General features: G+C 43.2%; 1 protein-coding gene across 10 annotated transcripts in view; it reads right to left on the bottom strand.

The window, feature by feature from the left end:
* The window catches only part of CACNA1A (calcium voltage-gated channel subunit alpha1 A), a 349330-nt gene that overhangs the window by 250990 nt on the left and 76719 nt on the right, over positions 1-21621 (bottom strand). Inside the window, exon 1 of one of the 10 annotated variants that reach the window (XM_043911286.1) lies at positions 68-833. The exons of the other annotated variants lie outside the window; for them this stretch is intronic. The gene's annotated coding sequence lies outside the window, so the exon portion shown is untranslated. Of the gene's footprint in view, positions 1-67; positions 834-21621 lie in introns of those variants that run through there. 10 annotated transcript variants of the gene reach the window in all.

Below are 21621 nucleotides of genomic sequence, written 5' to 3'. Positions count from 1 at the left end.
TCCCCAATCCACCCACTCCGGAAAAAAAAAGGGGGGGGGGGAAGGCAGTTAAAAAAAAAAAACGCACACCCCCTTTAAGACTCGAAGGATTTGCAAAGGACGCCCCCCGGGACGCAGTGGAAGCTTCAAATCCCCTCCGGGGTCCGGGTCAGGCTGGCATCTTGCAAAAGCAGTGCGCTCGGCCCATTAGAAAAAATTTTATTAAGAAAAATAAAAATAAAAAGCAAGTCTTTCCTGGGGGGGAGGGGAAAGGCAGCCCCCAAATTAAAAAAGAAAAAAAAAAAAAAAAAGAAACAACCCTGTTTTGCTTGAGTTCCTAGACCTTAAAAATGCTGAAAGATCTGTAGTCAAAAAATTAAATTAAGAGTATTAAGGGGAAAGGAAAGAAGGGGAAGGGGGAGGGAAACACTCCGAAGAGGTCTTAAGGAGTCTTGAAGCCGCAGGGTCCCGGTGATTTTTTTTTTCCTTCCAGAATCACCAGCGGCTGCCTCTTCAGCCCAAGGAGGAGTGTGAATGTGCGTGTGCGCGCAGCGTTTCACTCAACCGTGCCTCATCTTGGGGTTAAATTGCAGCAATGAAATCCTGAAAATTCCCAACAAGAGGGGGGGAAAAAAAAAACGAGAGAGAGAGAGCGCGAGAGGGGGAGAGGGATGCGCGGTTCTCTTAGCCACTCAATAGCTGCTCCGGATGCTGCAATGCCTAGCGTCCACCATCCCCCTCCCCGCCCCAATGCCTCCTCCTCCTTCTTCTCTAGATTTTGCTAAAATAAGACTGGTGTGGAAGGATGGCGGGGGGAAGGGGAAAGAAAGGGGGAAAACGGGCGCAAAGGTCTGAACCACTGGCCAGCGAAGCTCCAAAGAGGAGCGTTTGATGAGTTTAACGGGAGAAAGACCCACCCCAAGTGGGGGACACATGATGGCCCGCGACCAATCGCGGAGGCGCGAGGGGACCTGGCTTCGCGGAGTTTTGTGGGGGAGAGAGGGGACAGCCGGATGGTCTGGTGGCAAGGGGGAAGTTGGGACGACAGATTTCTCCTCCCTTGGGAGGAAACCTTGTTTTCCAACGGGTTCCATTTCAGTTGCAGACAGCCGGACGCTCCCAGCATCTTGCAAGGAGAAGGAGGGAGGAAGGAAGAAACTTAAAGACAGAAAAGGATGGAGATGCAAGTCTAGAGTGAGTCCTCTACCCACATTTGCTCTATTTAGCAAAACACCAATTTGAAAACCTGGGAGCATGGTTTGATGGTACTTCTGTGAAAGTTTCAAATCATGGAGGCCCTGCAAACTGGAATGAAATATTGACCCCTATCTTCGGAAAGACCCTCAGGGGTGTCCAATCTGAACTGGCCAGGAGCAGATAACTAACCAGGTCCTACTTGGCTGGATAAAGGTCTGGCTTCTGTGTGTCCCATGGTGTTTGCTTCCCTCCAGAGCCACTACAGGGCCCCTTTTATACTGTGAAACTGAAAACACACAGAAAAATACTCAGAGCATAAATAACACAGTTTAAGAATTTGCTGTGAAACAGGCACACAGGAAACTAACACCCAAGTTCAGATGGAAAGGGCACCTTGCTGCCTCTCCGGAAACACACATATACCCATTCTCCTCAGCAATATACTGGCATCCTGATTTTATGGTATTAATAACCTTGCTGTTCTTTATACTTTTACTACTTTATTGTGCATTCCTAAACAACACAGTTCCACTTTGCATCTCCTTAGATTTTATATGAATATATGTGTGTACGTGCTACATCACTTCAGTCATGTCTGACTCTTTTGCAACCCTCTGGACTGTTGCCCGCCAGGCTTCTCTGTCCATGGGATTCTCCAGGCCATAATACTGGAGTGGGTTGCCATTTCCTTCTCTAGGGGATCTTCCCAATCCAGGGATCGAACCTGAGTCTTTTATGTCTCCTGCATTGGCCTTCAGGTTCTTTACCAATTGTGCTACCTGGGAAGCCCCATATATGAATATAATCATCAGTATATGCTCTATGATGTCTGGTTTCTTTGGTTCAACATTATGTCTTTGACATAGAGAACAGACTTCTGGTTGCCGAGGCGGATGGAGGGTAGGTGGGAAAGGGGAGGACTGGGAGGTTGGGATAAGTGTATGCAAACTATTATATACAGAATGGATGAACAAGATCCTACTGGATAGCACAGGGAACTATACAGTGCATAAACCATAATGGAAAAGAACATGAAAAAGAATGTATATATATATATATGTATAACTGAATCACTTTGCTGTATGGCAGAAATTAACACAACATTGTAAATCAACTGTACTGCAATAAAATAAGATTTTTTAAAAATTGTCTTTAAGATTCATCTACTTTGGTCACACGGAACTGTGACTGATCACACTTTCACTGATGTATAGTATTTCAGTGAAAGAATAAGCCAGAATCTGTTTACCCATTATCTTGCTGATACACATCTAAGTTGTTTCCAGCTGAGGCTCTTAAACAAACTCCTGCTTTGAGTAACCCTGGTACCTACAAGTATACATTTCTGTAGGAATAGGCTTAAGCATGGAGTTTCTGGGTCCCAAGTAGCATATCTTCAGATTTGTAACATGCCATCAAACTGTCTTCCAAAGTGGTTTCTTTCTACCAAGAAACCACTGAATTTTCACAAAAGCAATATATCGACTGGAAGGCAGGGGTGAGAGAGGAGAAAGGGAAGAGGATGAAGAAGACAAATGTTCTCCAAGCTTCAGCGGGTTGAATCCTACTTAGTACTCTTCCGTCAGGATTTGCATCAGTGTTGTATCAGATACTGTATCAGTATCTCCAGGAGGAGAAGGGGACCACAGAGGATAAGGTGGTTGGGTGGCATCTCGGACTCGATGGACATGAGTTTGAGCAAGCTCCGGGAGTTGGTGTTGGACAGGGAAGCCTGGCATCCTGCAGTCCATGGGGTCGCAAACAGTCGGACACGACTCAGCGACTGAACTGAACTGGACATCAGTATTTGAGTTCATTTGAAACATACTAGAAAAGGTGACACATCTTTACATAAATTCTCCATTCTGTGCCTGTGGGTAAGCCTTTACAGGTTGCACTTTCGAGATTTTCTATCTTGTCAAGGTATGGACAAAATGATTAAACCAAGAGTGATCAGAGTTGCAAGGAAATGCATTGTGTAGGATTCTCAGTAAGCACTGAAGATTTTTGTACTTAATGTTTCAGATTTCAAAGGCAAATAGTTAATATGAATTGAGAAGTAATCTCACATGCACGGATGTAAATAGCCAGTCATATAAGAAGGCTGCATTGCAAGCAAACTTATGCACATAACTTGTTATGATGGACTTCCCTGAGTAGACAGTTGAGTTTCATAGCATAAGCATTACCTACAGGGATTTCTAAAGATCCCAGAGCTTTTCAGAAGAGTAACTCCTCACTGGGAAAGTCCTTACTAAGATGAAGCACCTACAAGTCTTCATAGAAGCCCCACTTTACAGATGAAAATACTGAGGCTAAGAGAGAATTTTAAAACATGCCCAGGTCACTAATGGGTCTGAAACTACTTCTGCCTCTATTGGGTGGAGAGGATTTGATAGAAACACTTTGGAAAACTGGCCATTTTTTCCAATGCTGAACATTTGAATACCCTGTGACCCAGGATTGGCACTCCTGGCTATATACCCAAGAGGAATGAGGATGTAAGTCAATGTAAATCCACTCCCTGGGATGTGAATAGCATATTCATACTAAAGACTGGAAACTTCCCAAACATCTATCAATAGCAGAATGGATCAATGCACTGTGGAGTGTTTGCACAAGGAGCCCTCTGCAGCAATGAGAAGGACCAATTGGCAGCCACACACAAGTGCTTGGATGAGTCTCACATACACCATTTTGTGCCAAAGAAGCCAGGAGAACATGGTGTGGAATCTCTGTTATATAAAGTTCAAAGTGGGCAAAACGAATCCATGCTGTTAGAAGTCAAAGTAGTAGTCACCCTTGAGGGTTGGGGAGAAACTGGCACAATGGGTGCCTTCTGGAAGCTTCTTGATCTGAGTGGCATGATACAGGTGTATTCACTTTGTAAATATTGTGCATTTGGTAAGATTTCATTAAGCTATGCACATATGAATTGTGTGGTTTTCTGTGTGTCCTCTACCTCAATAGAAAATGTTTGGAATGCTTCTGAATGTAGATTCCAGGGAGCACTACTCATCATAGTGATTTGTGATAATTCTCCTTGGGGACTTGAACCATGAAGTCCTACAACAAACTTTGGCAGCCTTTTCACCAGAAGACAAAGAGAAGTCTTCCAAGATGCCCTGACCCGAGTCTAGACAGGAGACAAGCTGGCTGCTTGTCAGAACTGCCTGCAAAGTGTTATAAAAATTTTGAATCCTGGACCTTCCTTCTGCCCTGACTTTCATTCAGCCGGTCTGTAGGGGTATATCTAGGTTTGCTAATCACTGCTTTGGAACGGACGAACTTACTATTCCTATCTTGGCATTCTCTAGAGTTATCAAAGCAAAGAGGAACTAAAGAGCCTCTTGATGAAAGTGAAAGGGGAGAGTGAAAAAGCTGGCTTAAAACTCAACATTCAAAAAACTAAGATCATGGTATCCAGTCCCATCACTTCATGGCAAATAGATGGGGAAAAAATGGAAACAGTGACAGACTTTATTTTCTTGGGCTCCAAAATCACTGTGAACAGTGACTACAGCCATGAAATTAAAAGATGCTCGTTCCTTGGAAGGAAAGCTATCCCAAATCTAGACAGCACATTAAAAAGCAGAGACCAGCACTTTGCCGACAAAGGTCCATATAATCAAAGCTATGGTTTTTCCAATAGTCATGCACAGATGTGAGAGTTGGACCATAAAGAAAGCTGAGCGCCGAAGAATTGATGCTTTTGAACTGTGGTTTTGGAGAAGATTCTTGAGAGTCCCTTGGACTGCAAGGAAATCCAATCAGTCAATCCTAAAGGAAATCAACCCTGAATATTCATTGGAAGGACTGACGCTGAAGCTGAAGCTCCAATACTTTGGTCACCTGATGTGAAGAGCTGACTCGTTGGAAAAGACCCTGGTCCTGGGGAAGATTGAGGGCAGGAGGAGAAGCGGGTGACAGAGGATGAGATGGTTAGATAGCTGACTGAATGGACACGAATTTGAACAAACTCTGGGAGATGGTGAGGGACAGGCAAGCCTGGTGTGCTGCAGTTCATGGGGTTGCAAAGAGTCAGACATGACTTAGTGATTGAACAGTAAGAATTATCAATGGTGGCAATGCTGGCATTTTTGATGGAACAGTTTTTGGCATTTAAGTGTCTGGTACATCCTGGGCTGTTCAGCACCCCTGGCATATGCCCACTGCGGGGTCAGTAGCATCCCAGTCTTGTGAAAAGCAAAAATACCCCCACACATTTCCAAATCCACCCTCCCCCTGTCAAAGTGGCAGAAGAGTCTATGCTTTCATCTCACCAAATGGTATTCCCAAAGCTTGCTTAACTCTAAAGTTTGACATGTTGGAGTTCCCCTCTCTTTCCTCAGAATCTTCCAAAGTCTTCCAACCCTCTCAATTACTCTATTTCTCTTTCCTGGAAAGAACTCAACTCATGTACCCTAAAGTGTGACAGGGATCTAGGTGCATTATCCTAATGAGTTCACTTTTCAAAGACCCAAAATTTCTATATAGCCAAAGGAATGAATCTCTAATATTGGAATCTTACATACCATCCAGCAAATGGAAGTGGATGGGCAAGAAATCATCATAGACTCCTCAAATTAGTGCAGTAGGTAGTTCCTTGTCCTCTTTCCACCATTAATCCAAATTAGTAAACGCTGACCCAGTGGAAATATTTAGAAACTCATTAGCACTGCAGACAGAAGCAGTTTAACAGTGGGCCTCTAAAACTCAGTCTTAGCCACTGGTTCTAATCTTTAACACATGTGCAAGCTGGAGACTTAATTTATCAATCAGCAGAAGCACTACCAGACTGGTTTTGAGAATTATATTCAATTAAATCTCTGAATTTATTAAATCTCTGAAATAAATGCCCTAAATAAATAACTGCAAATTGCATTCATTTGGCTGTTAAAACAATTATCAACTAATCCAGTCATTTTGAGTTGCAAGAATGGATCAGCCAAAAGACATTTGGTGTCCGACTTCTGGTCTGGATACTCATTGGGAGTGAGTACCAAGATCTCTGGGAGTTGAAGGGTATAAACACAAAAACCAAATTTGATAATCCAGACATTTCCAGGTCATGACGTGGGCACTCAAGAGTGAATCCAGAGATGAAATGTGGCTGTCACTCCAGGCATAACATTGCATAGCAGTATTTCCAAAAACAAATGAGACAGAGTCAAATTCTGGATGCAGACTCGGGGAAAAATCCTAGCTCTAACACTTCCTAGCTGTGTGCTCTTGGAAAAGTGCTCAACCTCTCTGAACCTCAGTTTCTTCATGTAAAATGGAGACATGACTCCTTAAGCCACAGATTACTGTAAGGATTAATTAAGGCCAAGCCAGTAAGCATGCACAATGACTAATATATAATAAGCCATCCAGGAATGATGGTAAATAGATTTTTTTTTTAAAAATCACCAGAGTCTGGAGAGATATTCCATGTTCATGGATAGGAAAATTCAATACTAATAAAAGACTGTTATCCAACATATTAAAAGAATTCTTAAGACTCAACAATAAGAACACAAACCTGATTTTTAAATGGGTCAAAGATCTTAAAGGACACCTTGCCAAAGAAGGTATACAAATGACAGATAAGCATGTGAAAAAATTTCCCACTTGGTATGTCATCAGGGAAACACAAACTAAAGCAATGAGACACTACTACAGACCTATTAGAATGGCTAAAGTCCAAAACACTGATGGTACCAGACACCAGACAGGTACTTTCACTCACTGCTGGCAGGAATACCAATGGTAAAGCTACTTTGGTTTCTTAGAAAACTAAACTCACTCTTGTCATACGATCCAGTAACAGAGCTATTTGGTATTTACCCAAAGGAGTTGAAGACTATGTCCACACAGTTGCACACAGTCGATCATATCAGCTTTATTTGTAATTGCCAAAACTTGGAAGGAACCGAGACATTCGTCGGTACATGAGTGGATAAACTGTGGTACATCCAGACAATGGAATATTGCGTGCATGAGTGTGTGCTCAGTCACTTCAGTCATGTCTGACTCTGCGACCCTGTGGACTGTAGCCCCCCAGACTCCTCTCTCCATGGGATTCTCCAGGCAAGAAGACTGGAGTGGGTTGCTATGCCCTCCTCCTCCAGGGGATCTTCCTGACCCAGGGATCAAACCCACATCTCCTGCATTGCAGGCCGTTTCTTTACCCACTGAGCGCCACCTGGGAAACCCCAATGTAATATTATTCAGTGCTAAAAGAAATGAGCTATCCAAACCATGAAAAGATATGGTTGAAACTTAAATTTATACTACCAAGATAAGAGGCTGTACATATTGTATGATTCCAACTATACAACATTCTGGAGAAGGCAAAGCTGTGGAGACAGTAAAAAGATCAGTGGTTGTCAGGGGTTAGGGTAGGGGGAGGGATGCGTAGGTGGATTACAGAGGAATTTTAGGGCAGTAAATTACTTAGTATGTGACTAAAAAGGTCCAAATCCATAGAATGTACGACACTAGAGTGAACCTTAACTATGGACTTTGGTTATAAAGTGTCCATATATTGTACATACATTTGGTTATACAGTGTCCTACATTGACATGATGTGTCAGGATGTGTCAATGTAGGTTCATCAGTTGTAACAAATTCACTGCTCTGAAAGGGATGTTGATAATGGGGAGGCCATGCATACGTTGGTGCAGGTACATTTGTTAAAACTAAGAAACCAACACTAGTGCAATTCTATTAACTAAACTGTACACCTTTTTTTTTTTTTTTCTCCCAGATTTCCCTGGTTTTCCCACTAATATCCTTTTCTGTTTCAGGATCTCATCCAGGATACCACATTCTTTTGTATCATCTTTTCTCCATAGCCCCTTCTGGTCTGTGACAGTTTCTTGTTTCTCAAAACTTTGATCATTTTTAGGAGTACTGGTCAGGTAATATTTAAAATGTTTCTCAATTTGGGTTTGCCTGTTGTTTTCACATGATTAGAATATGATGATGAATTTGGGGGAATAATTCTAGAGAGATGAAATGATGTCCTCGTTGCATCGTATCAGTGAGTCATGACATCCAGGTGACTTATCACTATGATGTTGACCTCGATCTCTTGGTTAAAATGATCTCTATCAGGTATCTCCTGTCAAGTTACTATTTTTCCCTTTACCTACTCTACTCTTTCGGAATGATCACTAACCCCAGCCCACACTGGTTAGGAGTGAAAGTCGCTCAGTCATGTCCGACTCTTTGTAACCCCATGGAATACAGTCCATGGAATTCTCCAGGCCAGAATACTGGAGTGACTAGCCTTTCCCTTCTCCAGGGGATCTTCCCAACCCAGGGATCGAACCCAGGTCTCCCGCGTTGCAGGCAGATTCTTTACCAGCTGAACCACAAGGGAAGCCCAACTGGTTAGGAGAGGGGAGATTAAGCTCCATCTCCTGGAGGGAAGAGTATTTACATATATTCTTTTTTTTTTTTTCAATTGAAGTATAGTTGATTTATATTATTGTGTTAGTTTCAGGTGTATAGCAAAGCAATTATATATGTATATACATATATATGTGTATGTATATATATATCTAACTGAATATATACACTTTGGGCTTCCCAGGTGACCCAGTGGTAAAGAATCTGCCTGCCAATGCAGCAGCCACAGGAGACTCAGGTGCAATTCCTGGGTCAGGAAGATCTCTTGTAGGAGCAAATGGCAACCCACCCCAGTATTCCTGCCAGGATAATCCCACAAACCAAGGGGGTTGGAGGGCTACAGTCCACGGGGTCATAAAAGAGTCAGATGCGACTGAACAACTGAGCCTGCACGTGTGCATATACCTCAGATTCTTTTCCCTTACAGTTTATTACAAAATACTGAGTACAGTTCCCTGTGCTACACAGTAGACCCTTGCTGACTATCTATTTTATATACAGTAGTATGTATATGTCAATCCTAACCTCCTGATTTAACCCTCCTCTCTAATCCTAACCTCTCTAATTTAACCCTCCCCTTTAGCAACCATTAGTTCGCTTTCTATGTCAGTGAGTCTATTTCTGTTTTGGAAATAAATCTATTTGTACCTATTTTTTTAGATTCAACATATGAGTGATATCAAATGAGATCTGTCTTTCTCTGTCTGATTTACTTAGTATGATAATCTCTAGTTTCATCCATGTTGCTATAAATAGAATTATGTCATTCATTTCTATGGCTGAATAATATTCCATTGTATATATGTACTACATCTTTATCCAGTCATCTGTCAATGGACATTTAGGTTGCTTCCATGCTTTTGGCTATTGTAAATAGTGCTGTAATGAACATTGGGGTGCATGCATCTTTTTGAATTATGGTTTTCTTTGGATATATGACCAGGAGTGGGATTTCAGGATCATATGGTAGCTTAATATTCTTTAGAATTCTTTTGTAAAAAAAATTTGTCTCTTCTCCCATATTCATTTACCCACTTATTTAATCTTTTATTTATATCAATACAGACTCATCTATTTACTTTTTTCTTTGGATTAGCCATCCAAACTATGCTATTTATTTTGTTGCTTGAAATAGTCCCGTCGGCCACTGGGGACTCCTTCAGACTGGTTCCTGTGTTCCTCTGATGTGCTCCCATTTTTTTTTTTAAAGCTTCCTTACTTTCTGGCATCGTACGAGGCTCCAGGATCATCCCTCACTGCCATACACTAGAATCAGCCATTTCTCCAAGGATCCCTGGCTCCTCTCATTGAAGAATGATATTTAATGATCTCAGAGCTGGGTGCAATGCTACATTTTTAGTTTTTATTTTGGTGGAAATTATATACAGAGGCAACTTGGCAATCACCACAAAACTTACAAGAACTGTTATAGGTGAAAGTTCAAGGAGTAACAGATTTATACAGTTACTCCCCACAGATGATTGCTCATTTTAATGGTAAAAGAAGTAGCTGTTGTGGAGTGCCTTGGCAGACAAGCAATCGATCAAGAGCCACACCAGTCAGGGGGCAAATTGACTTCAAGTGGGTCTTGGTATGATGTATCAAGAAGGCTACAACATGACTTCTGGGGACTTCCCGCCATGATTGTATCATTTGAATAAATTGAATTCTATCATGTTCAAAATGAGGGGCATTATACAAAATAACTTTTCTATATTCTTTGAAACTGTTAATGTCAGGAAGCTCAAATAAACACTGAGGAACTTCTCCAGACTAAAGGAGACATGATGACTAAATCTAACAAGGGAGTCAGGATCTTCTTTTGCTATAAAGGATGTTGTTGGGTCTACAGCTGAATAAGGTCTGTAGATTAGATAATAATAGTGTATCAATGCCAATTTCCTGATTTTGATCATTGTGCTATGTTACAGAAGCAACTGCCCTTCAGAATACACTGAAGTATATAAGGTTAAAGGGCCATCATACCGATAAATTTTTCTCAATGGCTCAAGAGGAGAGAGAGAAAGAGAGGGAATAAAGTGGAAGTGGTATATGTCAACATTTGGGGCACTTGGATGAAGAATATACAGGAATTCTTAGTACTGTGCTTGCAACTCCTTGGTGAGTCTGAAATTCTGTCAAAATAAAAAGTTAAAATAAATAAACAAGTGGCTACAAAAAAGTTACATGTGTACAAGTTTCACTCATTCCTTCATTCATTTTGTTGAGCACCTGCTATGTGCCAGGTGGTTTTTCCAAGCACAGAACAAGATAGACAAAAATCCCTACAGTTGTGGAACCGGGTGGAAACAGGGGGATAAATGGAATAAAGAAGGAAACTCATAGTCTGTCAGATGGTATTAAGTGCTAAGGACTACAGGGACTTCTCTGGTGGTCCAGTGGTTAAAAATCCGCTCTCCAATGCACGGGATGTGGGTTCAATCCTTGGTCAGGGAACTAAGATCCTATGTTCCACAGAGTAACTAAGTCTGCATACCATGACTACTGAGCCTGAGTGCCAAAACAAAGGATCCCGCCTGCTGCAGCCAATAAATACATAAATAAATAAATATTTTTAAAAGGAGGAGAACACAGCAGGAAAGGGGAATAGAGAGTGCAGGCACTGGGAATTAGAGTCAAATAGATCTTTGGGACACGTTATACAAAGCAGTGCAGACAATACATACTATGTGTTTCCCATAAGAACTTGTCAACTAAATATCACTTAAATTCTGATCTCTCAATGAAGGCAGCTTTTGACAAGGCCTGTGGTGATTCTTGCCTTTTGGTGTTCATACTCTTGTGCAACATCCTCCCCTGAAAGTGGGACCTAGTAACTGTTTAAAAAATTCTTTGCCTTTAAAATTTTTAAAAATATTTTTTATACAACCAGGGCTTCCCTGGTGGCTGAGATGGTAAAGAATCTGCCTGCAATGCGGGAGACTGGGTTCGATCCCTGGGTTGGGACGATCCCCTGGAAGAGGGCGTGGCAATCCACTCCAGTATTCTCACCTGGAAAATCCCCAGGAACAGAGGAACCTGGCGGGCTACACTCCATGGGGTGGCAAAGAGTCAGACGTGACTGAGCGACTAAGCACAGCACATACAACTTTTAAGGTAACTTTCTAGTTACAGTTATTAGAAAATATTGACTATTTCCCCCATTTAAAAAAAAAATCATTTATTTATTTGGCTGTGCTGGGTCCTAACTGCAACATGCAGGGATTGAACCTGGGTCCCCTGCACTGTGAGTGTGGAGTTTTCACCACTGGACCACCAGGGACGTCCCTTTTCCCCTGTGGGGTACAGTACATTCTCCAGCCTATCTAACACCTAGCAGTTTGTACCTCCCACTCCCCCACTCCTATGTTGCCCCTCCCCCCTCCCCACTGGTAACCACTAGTTCATTTTCTGTATCTGTGAACCTAGTGACTCACGTTTAATGAATAAAAGATGAAAGCGTGATGGGATGGCACTTTTGAGATCAAGTTACAAAGCGACTGTGGTTTGCACATTACATGCCCTCTCTAGCTCTCTCTACTGCTTACTCTGAGGGAAGCCAGGCTCCATGCTGTGAGCTGCCTTAAGGAGGGTCCCACACAGCCAAGAACCAAGAGCAGTGTCCAGAAAGCATCTAGTGAGGAGCAGAGACCCTCAGTCCTGCAGCCCATGAGAAACTGAATTCTGCCACCTGTCCCATATTCATGCTGGGAACGGAACTCTTCCCCAGTTAAGCCTTCAGATGAAAATAAAGCCTCTGTGACACCTTGTTGGGATCCTCATGACAGACCCCGAAACAGAGGACAAACTACACCCTGGTTCCTGCCCCACAGAAACTGTAAGGTAATAAACCATTGCTCTTTTACTTTTTATTTATTTCTGGCTGTGCTGGATCGTCACTGCTGCACGTACATGTTAGTTGCAGTGAGTAGGGGCTACTCTCTAGCTGAAGCCCCTGGGCTTCTAACTGCAGTGGCTTCTCTTGTTGCAGAGCACGGGCTCTCGGGTGCCCAGGCTTCAGTAGTTGCGGTGCGTGAGCTTAGTTGCCCATGGCATCTGGAATCTTCCTGGACTAGGGATCGAACCCACGTCCCCTGCGTTGGCAGATGGATTCTTAACCACCAGACCACCAGGGAAGTCCTAAATGATTGCTCTTTAAAGATGCTAAGTTTTGGGCAATTGGTGACATAGCAAGAGAGAACTATCACATTGAAAGTGAAGTGAACGTGTTAGTCTCTCAGTTGTGTCCAACTCTTTGTGACCCCGTAGACTGCAGACCACCAGGCTCCTCTGTCCATGGGATTTCCCAAGCAAGAATACTGGATCAGGCTGCCATTTCCTCCTCCAGGGGATCCCAACCCAAGGATGGAACCTGCATCTCCTGCATTGCAGGCAGATTCTTTACCGTCTGAGTCACCAGGGAAGTTTACCTTCTCATCCTAAAATTTAAAAAAATGTTTCTTCTTCTGGTTTCCAAAAAAGCTTATCCTCAGGCAGAGGCACTAGAACTGTTCATCAGATACATCCCTCTTTCCATATTCCAGCACATGATGAGATGGCATTCTTTGGTCCCCTTGTGTTTGCTGAGGCCATGCAACTAGTTCTGGCCAATGAGCTCTTGGTGGGAAGGAAGTGGGTGGCTTCCAAGTTGGAGCATTTAGTGGCCAGTGTAAATCTCTCTGGTGCTGCAGTGACTAGCCTACTATGTGACTCTTATAATTAAACAAATGGAAAACCCAGCCCCCAGTTATATGAGCCACATTTCTAGAACTCAAAAGCCACATGTGTCTTGTTGCTGTTGTTAAGTTGCTAAGTCGTGTCTGATTCTTTGTGACCCCACAGACTGCAGCATGCCAGACTTCCCTGTCCTTCACTATCTCCCAGAGTTTGCTCAGATTCGTGTCCATTGAGTCGGTGATGCTCTCTAACCATCTCATCCTCTGCCTCTCCCTTCTTTTGCCTTCAAACTTTCCTAGCATCAGGGCCTTTTCCAATGAGTCGACTCTTTGCACATGTGTCTAGCGGCCATCTCATGGGACAGCACAATCAAGAACCTTTCCATCACCTGTCCACACAGTTGGTGGGAATATAAATTGGTGCAACCACTATAGAAAACAGTATGGTGGTTCTTTAAAAAACTAAAAATAGAGCTACCATATGATCCAGCAATCCCACTCCTGGGCATATATCCAGAAAAGAATAAAACTCTCATTTGAAAAGACACATGCACACCAATGCTCACAGCAGCAGCACCAGCCAACCCCAGGACTTTGTCTTCATCCCAAACTGAAATTCTGTGCCCATTGCATACTGACTCTCCATTTCCCACTCCCACCCCAGTGCCTGGTAACCACCATTCTACTTTGTCTCTATGAATCTGACCACTCTAGATACCTGCCATGGTGGCATCATATAATACGTGTCCTTTTGTAACTGACCTGTTTCACCTAGCATAAGGTCTCTAGCATTCATCCATGTCATGGCATGCGTCAGAATTTCTTTCCTTTTTAAGGTTGAATAATATTTTATTGTCTGGATGGACCACATTTTGTTTATCCAACCATCCACTAATACACATTCGGGTTGCATCCACCTTTTGGCTATTCTGCCTCATGCTGCTATGAACATGGGTATGCCAATAGCTCTTGGAGTCCCTGCTTTCAATTCTTTGAGGTAGATACTCAGAATTGGGATTGGCGGATCAAATGGCAATTTAATACTTCTTTTTTAGAAAAAATATTTATTTATTTTGGGGGGCTTCCCAGGTGGCGTTAGTGGTAAAGAACCTGCCTGCCAATGCAGGAGACTCAAGAGATGTGGGTTCCATCCCTGGGTTGGGATCCCCTGGAGGAGGAAGTGGCAACCCAGTCCAGCATTCTTTGCCTGGAGAATCCCATAGACAGAGGAGCCTGGCAGGCTACAGTCCATGGGGTCACAAAGAGTCAGACACGACTGAGCAACTGAGCACCTATTTAATTTTTGGCTGCACTGAGACTTTGTTGCCGCACTTGGGCTTTTTGGAGCTGTGGCAATCAGGGACTACTCTTCATTATGGTGGGTGAGCTTCTCGTTGCAGTGGCTTCTCCTGTTGTGGCCTGTGGGCTTTAGAGTGTGCAGGCTTCAGCAGTTGTGGTGCACAGGCTTAATTGCCCTGCGGCATGTGGGTTCTTCCCAGACCAGGGATGGAACCCATGTCCCCTACTTTAGCAGGCAGATTCTTAACCACTGGACCACCAGGGAAGTCCCTATGTTTCATTTTTTGAGGAATCCCAGTACCATTTTCCATAGTAGATGCGGAGTCCTTAGCTTTTAGAAGTACATATTAAAATATTTGCAGATGAAATCACATGATGCCTGAGATTTGCTTTAACATGACCCAGGGTTATGTTAGAGCAAATAAAAGGTTCGCTTTGATTTGCAGAGTAAGGTTATGCTAAAGGTTGAGATACAGTAACAAGATATGTCCTAAGCTGATAATTGTTGAAGATGGAAGATAGCACCGTGGAGGGCCATTATTCTATTCTCTCTTCTGTATATATCTGAGCTTCTCCAAAAGGGGGGAAAAAAAAAAAGAGTTTCTTTTCGTATAAAGTACTTGAAATAATCTTGATTCATATTGCAACAAGAACCTCACACTTAATTATGGAAACAAAAGTACTAAGCTTACTATATTCTCAGGCAATTACAAATTATATTCAGCATCTAACCCCTCTGTTAAGTCAGAAGCTTGATTAAGTGCTTCTTATATATTCCTGTGTATCCTGAGAAGTCAGCAAGGGAAATTTAATCAAATGAACCACATCTGCTTATAGAAACTCCTGTCTCAGTTTTTCTTGAGAACTGAGCTAGATTCCCTCAATTTGCAAAATCATAAGTTTTACCACACCCAGAGATAAAGTCACAGGTGACAGAATAGAGCATGTCATCCCACCTGGAACACCTGAGAAAAATAATCAGCTTCATTTGTTCAGTTACTCATTCATTTGACAAATGAGTTTTTTAAAAATATCTATTCTTTTTTAAAATTTTTATTGAAGTATAGTTGATTTACAACGTTGTGTTAGTCTCAGGTGTATAACAGAATGATTCTGATATATACGTGTGTATGTATGAATATATATGAAAGTGAATTGTTAGTCACTCAGTTGTGTCCAACTCTTTGTGATCCCATGAACTATAGCTCACCAGGCTCGACTCCTCCGTCCATGGAATTCTCCAGGCATGAATACCGAAGTGGGTTGCCATTTCCTTCTCCATGGGATCTTCCCGACCCACGGATCAAACCTGGTTCTCCTGCATTGCAGGTGAATTCTTTACTGACCAAGCCACCAGGGAAGCCTCGTGTGTGTGTGTGTGTGTGTGTGTGTGTATACATATATTCTTTTTCAGATTCTTTTCCATTATATATTATTACAAGATATTGAGTATAGTTCCCTGTACTATACAGTAGGCTCTGTTGTTTATCTATTTTATATATGATAGTGTGTACATTTCAATCCCCAGCTCCAAATTTATCCCTCTCCCCCTTTCCCATTCTTTGTCTGTGAGCCTTTGATAAATGTTTATTGAGCGACTATGCTCAATATGAGGCCTCACCCCCAGGCACTGAGGATAGATACAGCCATGAATAGAACAAATAAGAAACTCATGTTTTAGGTCAGAGAAACAAGGAATAAAAGAACTTGGATAGCTCTAGCATGTGTCAAGTAGAGATCGTTTTTATAAGAAAAATGGGAGCAGGCATGGGTCCAGCTAGAAGGGGAAGGGGGATTATGTTGGAAAGACGTCTCTGTGAAGATGACATTGAAGCAGAGACTGGAGGAGAGAAAGGAACAAAGATGCTGATGCCGGGGGAGGAGTTTGCAGGCTGAGGAAACATCAACAGCAAAAGCTTGTGAAGACAGTGATGGGGTGTTCAAAACAGCAAGGAGGCTCATGTGGCCACAGTGAAGAGGTGAGAGGGAGGGGAGGTGATAAGGGAGGTTGAGGGAGCCCTGTTGGGGCTTTATTGTTTCCAAATGTAGCTATTATTATGTAGCTTTGTTTAAAATGTAGCTCCAATACTTTGGCCACCTGATGCAAACAGTTGACTCATTGGAAAAGGACCTGATGCTGAGAAAGATGGAAGGCAGAAGGAGAAGAGGGTGACAAAGGATGAGATGGTTGGATGGCATCGCCGATTCAATGGACATGAACTTGGGCAAACTCCGGAGATGGTGAGGGACAGGGAAGACTGGCCTGCTGCAGTCCATGGGGTTTCGAAGAGTCAGACATGACTTGGCGATTGAACAACAAAATTTATTTTTTCAGGTATGGTGATGACTGAGCGATTAAGCACAACACACAGCATGATGAGGTCAAAAGATCAGAGACAACTGCCATTGAATAAACAGCTTGTTTTAGTCCGAGATCCCAAGAGAGGACTTCCCTGGCGGTCCAGTGGCTAAGGTTCCATGCTCCCAATGCAGGGGGCCTGTCGAGTTCAATCTCTGGTCAGGGAACTAGCTGCATGCCACAACCGGAAAAGAAAAAAAAGATCCCGCATGCCGCAACAAAGACTGAACGTCCTACATGCCACAACTCATACCTGGTGCAGCTAAATAAATAAACATTTAAAAAAGAACCCCAAAATGGAGGTCAGGGAAGCACCAGGGTCGGTTGGTCAGGAAGAAGTTACAGCAGGACGAGAAAGTGGACAAGAGACTTTATTGTAGCTTCTTCAGAAAGGAAAAGGTTAAGTCAGGGTAAGCAGGTGTAGGATTGGCTGGTTTTAATAATGCTAGCAGGCTGTGGGACATAGGGGCTCTTTCTAGTTGTCTGGTACTTGCCTTGGGGTGATAACAGCAGTGGTCTTGAATATGAGAGTCTGATAGAGGAGGTTGTGGGGGTGTAAGCTCTGGACTGGTGTGTTTGTATTTGAAATGCATGCTCATGGCTGAATCCTTTCCTGTCTCAGAGGATAGGCTTACCCTGGAAAAAGCAGTCCCTGCAGAGTCACCCAGATGCCAAAGCACTACAACACACATAATTGATACATTTATCTAATGACACGTGGCCAGAAGACTTTTCCTCTTGTCAAGTCACTTCATGGCTCCTCAAGTGTTTTAAGTTCTGGAACCCCAAGGTCTTGCCTTTTATATAAAGTCTTCTCCAGTGGTTCAGTGGTAAAGAACCTGCCTGCAATGCAGGAGAGACGACAGGATTTTGATTCCTGGGTCGGGAAGATCCCCTGGAGAAGGAAACAGCAACCCACTCCAGTATTCTTGCCCGGAGAATTCCATGGACAGCCCATGGGGTTGCAAAAGAGTCGGACACGACTTAGCAACTAAACAACAAGGTCTTGCCTAACCTGTTCACTGCTACAGCCTCAGCAACTGAGAAAGGTCAAAATAAAAACACACTATCTTGGGACTTCCCTAGTGGTTCATATGGCTGGGCTCCACACCTCCATGTGTGTGTGTGTGTGTTGGGGGGCGGGGTTTAGGTTCAGTCCCTGGTTGGGGAACTGGACCCCATATGCCCCAGCTGTGGGATTCTGCATGCTGCAGCTAATGATCCCACATGTTGCAGCCAGAAGATTCTGAATGTCCCAACTCAAAAAAAAAAAAAAAAGTTCCTGCATGCCAGATAAAGGATCCTGTGCCACAATTAGGACCCAGTGCAGCCAAATAAACAAATAAATATTAAAACAAGAAAAAGGAACCCAGGGCTCCCCTGGTGGCGCAGTGATAAAGAATCTGCCTGCCGAGGCTGGTTCAGAAAGATCCCACATACCGAGGAGCAACTAAGCCCATGTGCCGCAGCTACTGAGCCTGTGCTCTGGAGCTGCAACTACTGAGTTCACATGCTCTAACTACTGAAGCCCATGTGCTCCAGAGTCTGTGCTCAACGAGATAAGCCATTGCAGTGAAGAGCCCACACACTGCAACTAGAGAGTAGCCCCGCTCTCCACAACTAGAGACACAGCAATGAAGACCCAGCACAGCCAGAAAATAAACAGATAATTTTTAAAAAAGAAACCCACTGTCTTGATCAATGAAAAGGGCACGTTCCAGAGAAGTAAGGAACGTGAACAATCTTTATGAGATAAACAGAATGCATGAAAATATAAAAAGTGCTTGTTCATATTTTTAAAAAAGAAACAAGAGACCAATATAAATGACTTCCCAACAGGGAGAGGAAGGGAATGAAGGCAGAGCTGAGGGGAAATCTAATCCTGACACCTGCTCAGAATCAAAGCAGAGCTATTTCCCCAGAAAATGTGGACTTACTCCTTTTATTTTCTTCTGTTTTCCTCAGTGACTAAAAAAGAGCAGGAAACACACACACACAACAAAGAATGTGGTAAGAGTTAAGCTTAGTGACAACATGAATGGGAACACGTACACGTGTTCACGAGGTTACACGTAAATATATGCATACATCTGTGATGTCCTTCCATAGCTGTTCTGCTTTTCTGTCACTGAGATGACAACAGCTAAATAATTTCATGTCCCATATGGCACCCCGACTGTCACCAAGTTAATGCACTTAAAGTTAAAGAGAGTTTGTGATGAAAAAGAAAAGCTTTTGAATTATGAGAAGGTAGGTGTGCTGTGGATGTCGCTGGCACTGTCCAGCTTAAATCTGGCCACCTCCGTTCATACGGAATAGGCTTCCCACTACCAACCCTCAGGGGAATTTCTCTGGGAGCATCCTTCAACCTGTGATTGATGGAAGTTGGTGGATAAATACCTCAGCTCCCTTGGTCTTTTGCTGTTGTTCAGTTGCTAAGTCAAGACCGACTCTTTCTGACCCCACAGACTATAGGATGCCTGCCAGACTACCCTGTTCTTCACTATCTCCTTCCATGAGTTTGTTCAAACTCATGTCCATTGAGTCGATGATGCCATCCAACCATCTCATCCTCTGCCACTCTCTTCTCCTTTTGTCTTCAATTTTTCCCAGCATCAGGGTGTTTTCCAACGAGTCGGCTCTTCAAATCAGGTAGCCGGAGTATGGGAGCTTCAGCTTCAGCAACAGTCCTTATAATGAATAGTCAGAGTTGATTTCCTTTAGGATTGACTGGTTTGATCTCTTTGCAGTCCAAGGGATTCTCAAGCGTCTTCTCCAGCGCCACAGTTCAAAAGCATCAATTCTTTGGCATCAGTCCTTGGTCCTAGGGTGTGATAACTCTGGGCAAGGTGCTCTCTGCTGCCCCCCAGAGGTCTCCACCGGTACCGAGCCCCAGTGATTCGCTCAGTTCAGTTCAGTCGCTCAGTCGGTTCTGGCTCTTTGAGACCCCATGGACTGGAGCATGCCAGGCCTCCCTGTCCATCACCAACTCCCAGAGCTTGCTCAAACTCATGCCCATCGAGTCGATGATGCCATACAACCATCTCATCCTCTGTCGTCCCCTTCTCCTCCTGCCTTCAATCTTTCCCGGCATCAGGGTCTTTTCCAATGAGTCAGTTCTTTGCATCAGGTGGCCAAAATACTGGAGCTTCAGCTTCAGCATCAGTCCTTCCAATGAATATTCAGGACTGATTTCCTTAGGATTGACTGGCTTGATCTTTTTGCAGTCCAAGGGACTCTCAAGAGTCTTCTTCAACACCACAGTGCAAAAGCATCAGTTCTTCGGCGCTCAGCTTTCTTTATAGTCTATCTCTCACATCCATACATGACCACTGGAAAAACCAGTAGTGATTCGCTGCAGCATTCACACAGTATACAGAATATGGTAGTGATTTGCTACGGGACTCACACAGTGTGCAGAATACGGTCGTGGTTCGCTACAGGATTCACACAGTATACAGACTACAGTCGTGATTCGCTGCAGTATTCATAACTTGCCTGAAGCACATCCATTCATTACTGTTTGGTCCTTCCCTTCCCGGCTTCTCTGCCAGTGTGTCCTGTGACCTCACCACAAAACAAGTGAATCCTTGCTTCCATAACTGCTTCTGGGGGGAATCCAAACGATGGCAATGGAGTTGGACCGAGTCTGTTAGTTATTTCAAAATCTTTAGGCAAAAGGAAGATCTTCCTTTCCTTTCTTCCTTCCTTTTTCCTCCCTTCCCCTCCTCTTCCTCTTCCGCCTTTCTCTCTCGCTCCCCTCCCCACCCCTGCCACTCTTCCTACTTCAAAAAAGAGTCTGAAAGCCTTGTAGGATAAAAGTTGAATACAAACTTTTAGTTACCCCTCAATATATGTGCTATTCTGGCCTCACTGTGTCATAGAAAAAAACAAAACACAGAACCACTTGTCAAAAGATTTGGACTCACCCTCTTCAAATGTAGCCACAAGCCTCAGGTGACCACTGAGACTGGCAATGTGGCTGGTCCAAAATGAGATGTATTAAAATGCACCCCCAGAGGGGGACTTCTCTGGTGGGTCATGGATCCCCAGTCGGGGAACTAAGATCCCACATGCCATGGAGCAGCTAAGCCCGCTCACCAGAACCACAGAGTCTTCATGCCACAGTGAAAGGTCCCATGTGACATTAGGAAGCAGATGCTGCCTGCCACAACTAAAACCCAAGGCAGTCAAATAAATAAATAAATATTTTTAAAAGATATAATTCATTTAAAAATAGATTAAAAAAAATAAAATAAAATACACACTAGGGGACTTCTCTGGTGATCCAGGGGTTAAGACTCTGAGCTTCCAGTGCAAGCAGCAAACAGTTCAACCACTGGTCAGGGAACTAAGACCTCACACATGTGTGATCCAAAAAAAATACAATAAAGTGAAATACACACCAGATATTGCACACCTGGTACAAGAAAAATATGTGAAACATTCAATAATTTTTATATTTCTTATAGGTGGAAGCGATAGCATTTGCAATATGTTCGGTTATATAAAGTATATTATTAAAACTAACTTTACCTGTTTCCTTGTACCTCTTTTAATGTGGCTGCTTGAACATTTAAAATTGCATAGGTGACTATGCTATATTTCTACAGGGCAGCGCTGGTCTGGATGATTACCCAGCTCTATACTTTGGAGCTCCATGACTTAGGGCAAGACATTTAATCTGGGGCTTCCCTGGTGGCCCAGTAGTA

This window comes from Cervus elaphus, chromosome 9 (assembly GCF_910594005.1).
Source record: "Cervus elaphus chromosome 9, mCerEla1.1, whole genome shotgun sequence".
NCBI lineage: Eukaryota > Metazoa > Chordata > Mammalia > Artiodactyla > Cervidae > Cervus > Cervus elaphus.
This window is presented reverse-complemented; position numbering and strand designations above follow the sequence as displayed.